The following is a 13,160-nucleotide window of genomic DNA, read 5'->3' on the forward strand; positions in this document are numbered from 1 at the left end:
GTCAGGGAGGGGTAGCACCTCTGGTGGGGGAACATGTCACGTCCTTGTTGACTCCGCCTTCAGGGAACTATGCACCATTATTCCTAGATCCCTCTGTTCTATAGCATTCTTCAATGCCCTACCATTTACCATGTATGTCCTATTTTGATTAGTCCTACCAAAATGTAGCACCTCACATTTTTCAGCATTAAACGCCATCTGCCATCTTTCAGCCCACTCTAACTGGCCTAAATCTCTCTGCAAGCTTTGAAAACCTACTTCATTATCCACAATGCCACCTATCTTTGTATCATCTGCATACTTACTAATCCAATTTACCACCTCATCATCCAGATCACTAATATATATGACATCCACTACCAAGACAAAGCTGGTTGGTAAAAAAACAAAAGAAAAAAAAGAGTACTTTATCATATAGTGTTTTATAATAATAGCCCAGATCTATATTTTAATAACAATAATAATTCAAAGATTTTCAAGGTAGTTCAGAAAGGGTCCCCATAGCTTTTGAAAATCTTGATTAGAATCAGAAATCGAAAACGAATCTTCTCTAAATTTAAACATGACATAACATCACGGCCTTGGTGAGACCACACCTGGAGTATTGTGTGCAGTTTTGGTCCCCTAATCTGAGGAAAGACATCCTTGCCATAGAGGGAGTACAAAGAAGGTTCACCAGATTGATTCCTGGGATGGCAGGTCTTTCATATGAAGAAAGACTGGATGAACTGGGCTTGTACTCGTTGGAATTTAGAAGATTGAGGGGGGATCTGATTGAAACGTATAAGATCCTAAAGGGATTGGACAGGCTAGATGCGGGAAGATTGTTCCCGATGTTGGGGAGGTCTAGAACGAGGGGTCACAGTTTGAGGATAGAGGGGAAGCCTTTTAGGACCGAGGTTAGGAAAAACTTCTTCACACAGAGAGTGGTGAATCTGTGGAATTCTCTGCCACAGCAAACTGTTGAGGCCAGTTCATTAGCTATGTTTAAAAGGAAGTTAGATATGGCCCTTGTGGCTACAGGGGTCACGGGGTATGGAGGGAAGGCTGGGTTCTGAGTTGGATGATCAGCCATGATCATAATAAATGGCGGTGCAGGCTCGAAGGGCCGAATGGCCTACTCCTGCACCTATTTTCTATGTTTCTATGTTTCTATAACCATTGAGCATGTGTAGGGGGGGCAACCTCCTTCCATTTAAGCAAGATCACCCTCCTAGCCGTAAGAGAAATAAAAGCCAGTACCCGCAAATGAGAAGGCTCCAAAATAATAGCCCTTTCCTCAACAATACCAAATAAAGCAGTCAAAGGATTGGGCTTAAAATTAACTTTAGAAAGTACAGGCAAAGTTTGGAATACATCTTTCCAATATTTTTCAAGGCTCAAACACGACCAAAACATATGAATTAATGAAGCCTCTCCATTATTACATCTGTCACAGTAAGGAGATATATCTGCAAGAAAACGAGCGAGCTTGTCTTTAGACATATGAGTCCTATGTACCACTTTAAACTGTAGGAGGGAATGACCAGCACACAATGATGAGGAATTAACCAATTTGAAGTAGCCCTCCAGGTCTCATCAGATAATGAAGTCTGTAAATCCTTTTCCCAATCTTTTTTAATTTTGTCTAAAGGAGCCATTCTCAGTCCCAACAACAGACCATAAATATAAGATATTGAGCCATTATCAAAAAGTTTCAAATTAAAAATTACATCTATTATGTTCTTATCTGGGCTGGTAGGAAATATATGTAGTTTAGATCTACCAGGATATACTATCCTTTCCTAAATGGGTAGCATTGGAATTACAATCTGTTCAGGGTTTTACACTTGGCTCTATTTTAGGTTCCTCTCTTCCTTTTGATTTGAAACGCCTTAGACAGGTGTCTAACCCGATAGTTAAATATACCTTACGTATTTGGTTTCAATTCAGAAAGCTTTTTGATCTTAATCAATTTGGGTTAGCGATTCCTATTTTAGGTAACATATTTTTTCCTCCCTCTTTTACGGATCGTGCTTTTCAAATTTGGAAGACTAAGGGTATTTCACGGTTTTTGGATTTATTTTTAGATGGTTCCCTTATGTCTTTTGAACAATTATCTAATAAATATAACTTATCAAGAATACATTTTTTTAGATATCTACAAGTTAGAAATTTCCTAAGTACTATACTTTCTTCCTTTCCAATGCTTCCTCCTACATACATTTTAGATACTATAATTAACCTTAATCCATGTCAGAAAGGTGCATCGGCTATGATTTATAATATTATTATGAAACTTAGGAAAGCTCCATTTGATAAGATTAGGGTAGATTGGGAACAGGAATTGGGGTTTATCATTTCTGTGGATGACTGGGGGCAGATTTTACAATTAGTCAATACTTCCTCTATCTGTGCTAAACATTCCCTAATTCAATTTAAAGTTGTTCATAGAGCACATATGTCCAAAGATAAATTAGCGCGCTTTTATTCTCATTTTAATCCTTTTTGTGATAGATGTCCGGGGCAGATAGCCTCTTTAACTCATATGTTTTGGTCTTGCCCTACTCTGGAAACTTTTTGGAGAGACATTTTTAATATTATCTCCAAGGTATTGAATATAGATATCTCTCCTCACCCTATTACTGCTATCTTTGGACTACCTAAAATTTCCAGTAATCTTTCCCCTTCAGCCCATAGAATGATTGCATTTCTTACTTTAATGGCGAAAAGATGTATCTTACAACATTGGAAAGAGCTCAATGCTCCATCTACCGTTTTTTGGTTTTCTCAGATGATATTATGCTTGAATTTGGAGAAAATTAGAAGTCTTTATGATTCCTCATTTAAATTTGAACAGACCTGCAGATCTTTTCTTCAATATTTTCATTTAATGTAATATATACCCTTCTTGTTTTTTTTACTGTTTTTAATGGAGGTCGGGATTGAGGACGTGATTTTAAGTTTTTTAACTGTTTGGTTTTAAGTTAGCCCATTGCTTTGCTTTGCTTTTAGTTAGTTGCACGGTGGGTTTTTTTTGGGGGTTTTTTTTTCCTTTTCTCTATTGATATATATATAAAAATTAGTATACTTTTATGTTACCTTGGTACGTTATGTTTAAATTACATTGTTTGTAGTTTTTTTTTGTATTAATATCTTCTGTAATTTTATTATATTCTAACAGTGTATTAGTGCCTATATGGCTTACCTTTTTGTATACTTATTCAATAAAAAGATTTAAAAAGAAAGAAAGATCTTAAAAAATTTCTAATCTGTAGATATCGAAAAAAGTGGGTATTTGATAGGTTATATTTCACTGAGAGTTGCTCAAAAGCCAACAAACAGATCCTGAAATCCTTTAATGCCTAATCTATCCCATCCTCTAGAAAACAGATCGGTTGTAGATGGTTTAAAAAATTAGAAAAAATAGGACTAGAAAGAGAAAATCTCAATAAACCGAAATGTTTTCTAAACTGTAGCCAGATCCTCAAAGTGTGTTTAACCACCAAACTGTCAGTTAATTTATTTAAAGATAAAGGAAGAGAGGATCCAAGAAGAGAAATAATAAAACATTTCGTAACAGAGTTGGCTTCCAAAAAGACCCATATTGGACAATCCTCACGATTAATATAATATAACCAAAAGGTAAGATTTTGTATGTTAATTGCCCAATAATATAACCCAGAATTGGGTAGAGCAAGACCTCCATTCCTTTTAATTTTTTGAAGGTGGGCTTTATTTAATCAGGGTTTTCTGTTCTTCCATATATAGGAAGAAAGAATCGAATCTAAAGAATCAAAAAAAGACAGGAATAAAAGCAGGTACAGCTTGAAAAAGGTGTATAAATTTAGGTAAAATATTCATTTTAATAGAATTAATCTGACCAATCAATGATAAAGAGAGAGGCACAAATTTCAAAGTGTCTTTTTCACATAATTCATTAAGGTTAGAAAAGTTTCTTTGAATAGGTCTTTCTAGTTCTTAGTGATTGTTACACCTAAATATGTAAATTGTTTTCTTAAAATTTTAAAAGGAAGGTTAATATCGGTTGATATCAAATTGGTATCAAATTAATCCAGGAAGCAGGAAGCGCAGAATCAAATTTCGCTGTGATGATTGTATGTTCTAGTATCAATTGTTTGGTGACAATAAAGTATAAGGTATAAAGTATTTAAAGGAAATAATTCACTCTTACGTAAAATCAATTTATATCCTGAAAACTAACTAAAATTAGTCAGTAAAAGAAACATAGAGGGTAAAGAAGTTGTAACAATAGATATAAAAAGCAATAGGTCATCAGCATAAAGCGAAATTCATGAATAATACCTTTCCTTAAAATACTGGTGATATCTTTAGACTCTCGAAAGGCAATTGCTAAAGGTTCTAATACCAAATCAAAAAGCAAAGGGATCAACGGACATCCAATGTTCCACGTTGGAGTTTAATTGGCTTAGAATTCTGAAAGTTGGTAAGGATCCGAGTGGAGGGAGATAAGTAAAGTAATTTAATCCAAAGAATAAAATTGGGCCCAAAATTAAATTATTCTAAGATTTTAAATAGGTAATTCCATTCAACTCAGTCAAAAGCCTTCTCTGCATCCAGAGAAATCACACATTCCGATCTTTCCTTGGATGGAGAATGCATAACGTTTAACAATCACCGAATATTAAAATGGGAATATCGATTTTTAATAAATCCTGTCTGATCATCAGATATTATAGAAGGTATAATATTCTCGAGTCTACGGGCCAAAACTTTAGATAGGATCTTAGCATCAACATTGAGTAAGGAGATTGGTCTATATGAAGAGCATTCAGTGGGATTCTTATTCTTTTTAAGAATAAGCGAAATGGAAGCTTCATAAAAAGACTGTGGCAACCTACCCACCTTGAAGGAATCAGTAAGGGTAGAACATAAATGAGGTATAAGTAATGAAGAAAAAGCCTTATAAAATTCTCCAGAGAATCCATCAGGTCCTGGAGATTTCCCAGAATGCAATGAACGTATAGCCTCAGTGATTTCTTCCTGAGAAATTGGTTGATCCAATTGCTTTCGATTATTAACCAAAAGTCCAGGAATATTTAATTGGTTTAAAAAATCGTTCATTGCAGTATTATCTTTAACAAAATCAGAACTTTACAGTTTAGAATAAAATTCTCTAGAAGTGTCACTTATTTCAAAATGGTCAATTGTCAAATCACCATTGGTTTTGCGAATTTCTTTAATTTACCATTAAGCTATAAAGGTCTTCAGCTGATTAGCCAATAGTTTACCATTTCTTTCTCCATGTATATAGAGTTGGCTTCTATCTTTTAAAAGTTGGCTTTCAATTGGATACGTTATAAGAAGATCATATTTAGTTTTAACTTCAATATGTCTTTTGTATAGTTCAGGGTCTGGTGCCAAAGCATATTTCTGGTCTAATTGTTTTAATTGATTAAATAAGTCAGTTCTCTCTTTATTAGCTTTTTTCTTAATATATGCAGTATAGGAGATAATTTGTCCTCTAATATAGGCCTTAAAAGCTTCCCAAATGATAAGACTAGAAGTTTCTTCCAACACATTTTCTTCAAAAAAAAAATTCTCCAGAAATTTTAGAAAGTCTTTATCAGATAACAAAGTTAAATTAAAACACCAGGATCTGTTCATATGAGTGAAACCAGGAAGATTTAAAGATAGAAATACAGGAGAATGGTTGGATACAGCTATTTCTTTATATTCAATGGATTGAACTAATAGAATCATTTGACTATCAATAAAAAAATAATCAATCCTGGTATGGGAATGATGGACAATAGAGAAGAATGAATACTCCCTTTCTGCTGGGTGAAAAAGACACCAGACATCAACAATATCACATTTTGTTAAAAAGGATTGAATAAGTAAAGCTGATTAATTAGGTGTGGCTAATTTAAGAAAAGAATGATCTAATACTGTGTCTAGACAACAATTAAAATCTCCTCCCATCACTAAGAAATAAAGACTCAAATCTGGCAGGAATGAAAAGAAACGCTCAAAAAATCTTGGGTTATCCACATTGGGAGCGTACACATTGGCAAATACAATTAATTTATTATCTAGTTTCCCTGACACTATGACAAATCACCCATTAGGGTCAGAGACAACTTTATGTTGAATAGAAGAAATTGTATTGTCTATAAAAATCGAGATCCCTCGAGATTTTGCTCTGAATGAAGAATGAAATTGTAAACCCCTCCACCGATTAAAAAGGTGTGCGTTGTCACAACTACGTACATGCGTTTCTTGTAGAAAAATAATGGGGGCCCTTAACTTTTTAATATAAGCAAAAATCTTATTCCGTTTCACAGGATGATTTAACCCTTTCACATTAAAACTAAGTAAGTTAATATTTCGATCCATTTTAAATACTAATTAACAGAAGAGTTAAAAGATCTGACCATAAATTATTAGAACCAGAGAATGAACCATAAAATAAGGTACTCAGACAGAAAATTTGAATGATAACCCAACCCAGCTTCCAGAAAAAAAAGGAAAAAAGAGACCCCCTCTCCCCCTCCCAAAGCCAAAAAGCCAGCCAAAGGACAGTGGGCATGCTAAACCCTAAAGACAACCCTCCCAAAGAAATCCTGCTGGCAAAACTCCAATCACTCAAGGTTATTATGTTCCTACCAAGACAAAACAGACAAAAAAAAACTTAGATCAGAAATCCAAAACGTAAGAGGATTCATTTTAACAATTTCAAAAAGAATATATATAGAAAAACCTCAAAAAAATAATAAAGTAATAAAAAATATCAAAGAAAATATCAAAAAACAATATATTTAAACAGTCAAAACATAAATTTTTTAAAACCTTATTCTATCCAATATTAAAAAGATAATTGCTCTTGTAAGAGATTTAACACAATTTATCTTCTTCTTTCAAAAACTTCTGTGCATGTTCAACCGATCCCAGCCATTTCTGCACGCCATTTTTCTGAACGATTCTAAGACGTGCGGTGAAGCGAAGGGAAGGCTTAAACCCTTTGTTATAAAGCAGCGACATGACCTCTTTATATTTGGCACATTCAGCCATAACCTCCGGTGTATAATCTTCCACGAATCTGATCATCTTCCCGTTGTAATCGATCATTCCTACTCGACGGGTATGACGGATGAAAAGGTCCTTAGTATGAAATTCATGAAAACATAAAATAACCGACCTAGGTTGCTCCTCCGACTTTGGTTTCGGGGCCAGTGACCGGTGGGCGCTGTCCAACTTAGGCACAGATGGCAGTAAATCAGGGAATAGCTGCTTCAGAAAGCTTGCAAAGAACTCTGTGGGGTGGGCACCTTCAATTGATTCTTCAAGACCCAGAATACGTAGATTGTTCCTTCTGCTTCTGCTTTCCAGGTTGGTAATCTTCTTTGTTAATTTTTCAGTAGATAATGATAACTTTTTGCAGAGCTTACTCATGTCTCCTAAGTCCGCTTCCAGTATCGACGAAGTTTCTTTATTCTCCTTAATTCACTTTTCATGTTCGATTAGAGTTTGTTGAATCATGTCCAACTTAACGTTAAGATGTTTAAATTCTTCAGAAAATTCTGTACTTTGCTTTTTAAGGAAATCTCCAATTGATTCCAAAGTGGTTGGAGAATCACCTTCTTTTTCTTTTGCAGAGGCTTTAGTCCTTCTCATAGACATAATAGAGCAATATTGAGATTTATAATAAGGTTTCAAAAAACTGGTAGGAAATAAAAAGATAGATAAGGTAGGAGCAAGTTCAAAAAGATGTTACCTCATCAGTTGCCAGCAAGGCTGTCCAGGCAAGATCTAGCAAAGATTGAGAACAACTTCCTCGCTTTCGCAATCCATTCCTAGGTTTATAAAACCAAGAAAGCCATTAAAAACAGCACGATGGTAGAGGCAAATACTTCATTTGGGAGGCATGGTAGTGAGTGGTTAACACAATGTTTTACAATACAGGCAACCTGGGTTCAATTCCCACTGCTGCCTGTAAGGAGTTTGTACATTCTTTCGATGACCCTGTGGGTCTCCTCTGGGTGTCCTGGTTTCCTGCCACAGTCCTGGTTGGTAGGTTAATTGGTCATTGTAAATTGCTCCATAACTAGGCTAGGATTAAGTCAGGGGATTGTTAGGTGACATGGCTCGAAGGGCCAGAAGGGCCTATTGCACACTGTATCTCAATAAATAATAACTAAATAAGAACCAGAGGTTTTAAAAGGTGTTCAGACAGGCATGTGAATATGAGAAAGATGGAGGGATATGCACATTGTGTAGGTAGGAGGGATTAGTTTTTGGAGTTTTTTTTACTTTTTAACTGGTTCAGCACAACACCATAGACTGAGGGGCCTGTTCCTGTGCGGTACTATTCTACGGTCTTTTATAAGCTGGCCTGCACCTTCACAGGTGTGACCTTTCACCTCCCAGTCCTTCTGGTCCTGCATTCCTCGATAACACTCTACCCTTTGTTTTGATCAACAAAAACACAAGAGTTCCAGAGGAACTCAGGCAGCATCTGTGCAGGGAAATTTTCTCCAGCAGTTTGTCTCCAGCTCCAGATTCTCCTCAGCGGTCTGGTGCTCTAAATGTTGCTGTCCCTCTCCAGAGGTTGCCTGAGCTGCTGTGTTTCCTCAGCAGTTTGCTTTTCCCTCCGGATTCCAGCATTGTCAGCCTTTTTGCATGTCCGTTTCTTTTACGTTAACTCCTCTCCGTCTTCCTGCCAAACCGTGTCAATGTTGTAGAAAGAAGGTAAAATGTAATGTTCCTCCCTGCACCTCATTTGGCGCATCGGGTGGCAACCTTGCTGCTTCTTTCATGTTCGTCAGGTTTATAAGGTCGAATTGCAAGTCCAGTGCAGCACAGGTGGAGCCTGAGGCCTCTTTCTCCACACTCCAGGCACAGAACCCACCACACCAGCGTCACATAAAGGAGGAGGGAAGCAAATACAAAATAAACAGTTACAGGGGTAGGTTGAAAAGGTTAGAACTTTATTCCCTTGAACGTGGGAGAATGAGGGGTGATCTTACAGAGTAAGGAGGGGTACAGATAGTGTGAATGCATGCAGGCTTGGATGAGACCAGAACCTATGGTCATAGTTTTAAAGTAAAAGGTGACACATTTAAGGGGAATGTAAGAGGAAACATCTTCACTCAAGGGCTGCCAGTGGAAGTGGTGGATGAGGGTTCAATTGTAACATGTAAGAGCAGTTTGGATCAGCACATGGATGGGAGGGGTTCGGAGGAATACAGTGTGGGTGTAGGTCGATGATGAGGCAGCTAACCAAGCTGGCATGGATTAGATGGGCTAAAGGGACTGGTTGTGTGTTGCAGTGCTCTATTTGCTCGATGCCGGCCCTAGGCCTGAGTTGACGTAGTAGTAGCTCCACAGCTCTATGACTGATTCCCTCTATTTAGGGTTCATCTTGAAGGATGTCACTCCCTTTGCCACTCTTTACTGCATTCCAAAGGTTTATGCCATCTGCAGACTTTGAAATGATGCCACTCACAACTTAAAGTTCAGGCTGGCAGAGTGGCACAACCGGAGGAGCCACTGCCTCAGGGCGCTGATGACCCTCATTCTGTGCAGAGCATGTATGTTCCACCTGTGACTGCATTGGTTTCCCCCCGGGGGCTTCAGGTCCCTCCTACATCCCAAAGGCTTGCAGGCCAGCCAGTTAACCGACCACCTTAACTTGTCCCTAGTGTGTATGAAAGGAAGGTTTACGAGGTGTTGGCCCAAATGCATCGACTACAGTAGCCCAGGTAGGCACCTTGGCTACCATGGAGAGTTGGACAATAGGGCCTCTTTCTCTGTAGTGCAATTCTACAACTAAGTGATAGTAATGTTGATAGGGTGAATAGGTTACAGGTAAGATTAGTAGGGGAATTGATGGAGGCTATTTGGCCCATTAAGATTATGCCACTTTTTAAACATTAAAAGAAAGAGCTTCTGGAGGAACTGGCATGCTCTCGATGGGCTGAATGGTCTCCATTAATTCCATAGGGAACTAAAGGAGCAGTTCCCTATCACTGAACACGTGCCCTCCAAACACTTCTGTTCCATGACGAACTTTGCAGTTTTTTTATCCAATCATGAGACGTCAGCGTTACTGGAACGGACACGGCAGAGAGGTTTGGAGCACCACAGCAGAATCAAGCACAGTCCAATGGGTCGGAGTCACGTAGACCAGAGGGTGTTAGCTCCGTCTGCAGTGACCTTGATATTTGCTCAGCAGCTTCACCATTACCAGCTCACACTTCCTAATCCCAGATTCTTTAAGTGCATTGTCGTGGTCAAATTTGGAGTCTTTGATTTTCAGAATATTAACCCAGATCTAGAAGGTAAGTAAACAGGAACAGGAGGAGGCCACTCGGCCCCTCAACCCTGGCCTGCTATTCATTCTACAGCTGGCCTGAGTTTCACTTCTGTGCCAGTTACCCCGTGCCCTCAATTCTGTAATTGTTTAAAAATTTGTTTGCTTTTGAATTATGGATTAAGTGTCTAGTAATAAAACATCAACACTGACGAAAATAAACAGGATATGCCTTTAATCCAGGTAGTTTTATCCTGCATGGTTTAGTTCCATGAGAAAATAAACTGCAGGAAGTTATATCCTTCAGATTTATGAAGGTTTATTACATGTTTATGGCGCATTATCACCAAGAGTAATAGATCACTGCATGGATATTCCTTTCTTTCTCCCTCATCAAAGACTTCATTAGTTAGATTAATCAGTAATAGAGTTGTAGAGTCATAGACTACAGCACAGATGCAGGCACTTTGGCTCATCTAGTCTGTGCCGAACCATTAATCTGTCTAATCCCATCGACCTGCACCCAGACCATAGCCCTACATACCCTTCTCATCCAAATTTCTCTTCAACGCAGAAATCGACCCCATATCCACCACTTGTGCTGGCAGTTCAGTCCACACTCTCACCGCCCTGAAGCTCCCCCCATAACATGACACGATGCTTTTCCCCAGTCGCTGCTCGTAAACCTTGTAGATTGTCAACTGTTGCTCGGAGGTTTGTGAAGACCTTCACCTGTGAGTCTGATGGCGATGAGTTGTCCCAGCCTACTCTCGTGAAAAATGATACAACATAGAACACTGAACAGTGCAGCAAAGGAAAGGCCCTTCAGCCCATCAACAATACTGGTACAAAATACAAACTGAGAGCAAGAGTAACTCTGAAGGATTCAGCAGGCCAATTAGTATCTATGGGGAGGAATAAAGAGCCGACATCTCGGGCCGAGACCTTCATCAGGACTTTGGGTGGCACATTAGCACAGCTGATAGAACGGCTGTTACATTTTATAACTTCAAAACATTAAACTAATTCAAAGGAAGGCATGGGAGTTCAAAATGTGGGCCTAACTTTGAGTTTACTTTAAGCGAGGAATGCATGTATCACGTGGTAGCATGATGACGTTTGCAATTCGCATATTTATACATACATACCACGTAGTTATTTAAATGAACAAGAATACTTGATCAAACAATATGTATACAAGATTACTACAGTATTAAATACACAACAGCTACTGTGTCACCTCTCCAGCCACCTGGGTTCAATCTTGGCCTCTCGGTGATGCCTGTGGGGCGTTTGAATGTTCTGCAAGGGCTTGTTCAAGATCTCCAGTCAAAGCCAAAGCCAAAGTAAATTTATTATCAAAATGAATCTTTAGATCGGAATATGGTAACAGAGTTAAAAATACACTTGGTGTTTATATCCCAATTTGTTCGTGCTTGTTCCTGCCCGCAGACATATGTATGCAACATTTTGGACCAGTGGAAATGGTCCAGAAGGGTTGTATGGAAACTATTATTACCATTTTTCTTAACAACTAATTTCATTACTTAGCCTAATAGGTTAGATTTACCACAGTACATAATTATCTATTTAAATGTTTATTTTCCTTTTATATCATCTCAATGTGTACTTAAGAATGTATAAATAATTGTAGTTTTATACACATAAAAAAATGGAAAAGGTTATATGTGTGAAAAAAGTACATGATAATTGTGAACTCCTTATCCAAATAAAAATAAAATTTAAAAAAAAATACACTTGGACTAAGATGTTAACTGTCCTGTGCTATCACCAGTGGGATCATCAGTTGATCTGCCACCTGCCTTCAGGAGTTTCGGCCCATTTATGATCAAGACTCCCTCGAGGTGGTGGGCCAGCAGTGCTAAAGCACCACCTCCCACTGGTGAGGTTAAAAACTTGACATCTGCCTCTATCATATACGTACCGTATACTACCCTGATACATTTTCTTGCAGGCCTTTACAGGAAAATGAAGAAATACAATAGCACTAATGAAAAACTACCTAAACAAAGACAAACAACTAATGTGAAAAAGAGTACGAATGTGTATTTAAAAAATAGATAATACTGTGAATGTAAGTTGTAAAGAGTCCTTGACAGAGAGTCTGTAGATTGTGGAATCCCAAAGGCACATGGGTTTTGTAGGTTAATTGGCCACTGTGTGCTGTTGTAGTGTGTGAGTGGTGGAATCTGGGGAAGTTGCTTGGAATGCCAGGAGAATAAATCGGGGCTCATGTAGGATTATCATGAATGGATGCTTGCTGTGCCCTGCAGGATGAAGTGTTTTTTCCAATAACATGTGATTCTGTGACCCTTCTTACTTTTGTTTTCATGACAATCTCTCAACTTTAGTGTCTGTGGAGTGGATCCTCAAGTCACAGCCTGTCCACTGAGCCACATTGCCCATGTGTTGTTGGAAGGCACGGACTGACTGATAAACTCTCCCACCACCCACCCACCTCCCAGCTCACTCACTTCCACCTCCCACCCCACTATTCCACTACACTCTTATTCTATCTTTCTTTCCAGTCCTGATGCAGGGTCTTGTCCCAAAACATCAGCTGTTCATTTTCCTCCACAGATGCTGCCTGACCTGCTGAGTTCCCTGGGCATTTTATGTGTGTGTTGCTCAATCTTCTCTTTCTCACTGAGATGTTAATAGGAGTTGGAAGATGATCTTGTCATCCATATCCCATTGACATGATGGACCATTTCCCACTAGAAACAACTTCTACCCTTAATCCTATCTCTTTCCTATTGGTCTTACCTGCTCATATCATTTGTCACTGAAAACAGGCCTATTCACAACCACACCAACTATTAAGCATCCATTTAAATAAATCCAACTTAATTAGGCCATCAAA

The 13,160-nt window shown here is 38.3% G+C and overlaps 1 long non-coding RNA gene across 1 annotated transcript in view; it reads right to left on the reverse strand.

The window, feature by feature from the left end:
* Positions 1-13,160, reverse strand: part of LOC134339360 (uncharacterized) — an 80,778-nt gene that overhangs the window by 21,581 nt on the left and 46,037 nt on the right. The window contains exon 2 of the long non-coding RNA XR_010016382.1: positions 7,739-7,817. This is a non-coding gene — a long non-coding RNA (uncharacterized LOC134339360). The remainder of the gene's footprint in view (positions 1-7,738; positions 7,818-13,160) is intronic.

Source organism: Mobula hypostoma, chromosome 29, assembly GCF_963921235.1.
Source record: "Mobula hypostoma chromosome 29, sMobHyp1.1, whole genome shotgun sequence".
In the NCBI taxonomy this organism is placed as follows: Eukaryota; Metazoa; Chordata; class Chondrichthyes; order Myliobatiformes; family Myliobatidae; genus Mobula; species Mobula hypostoma.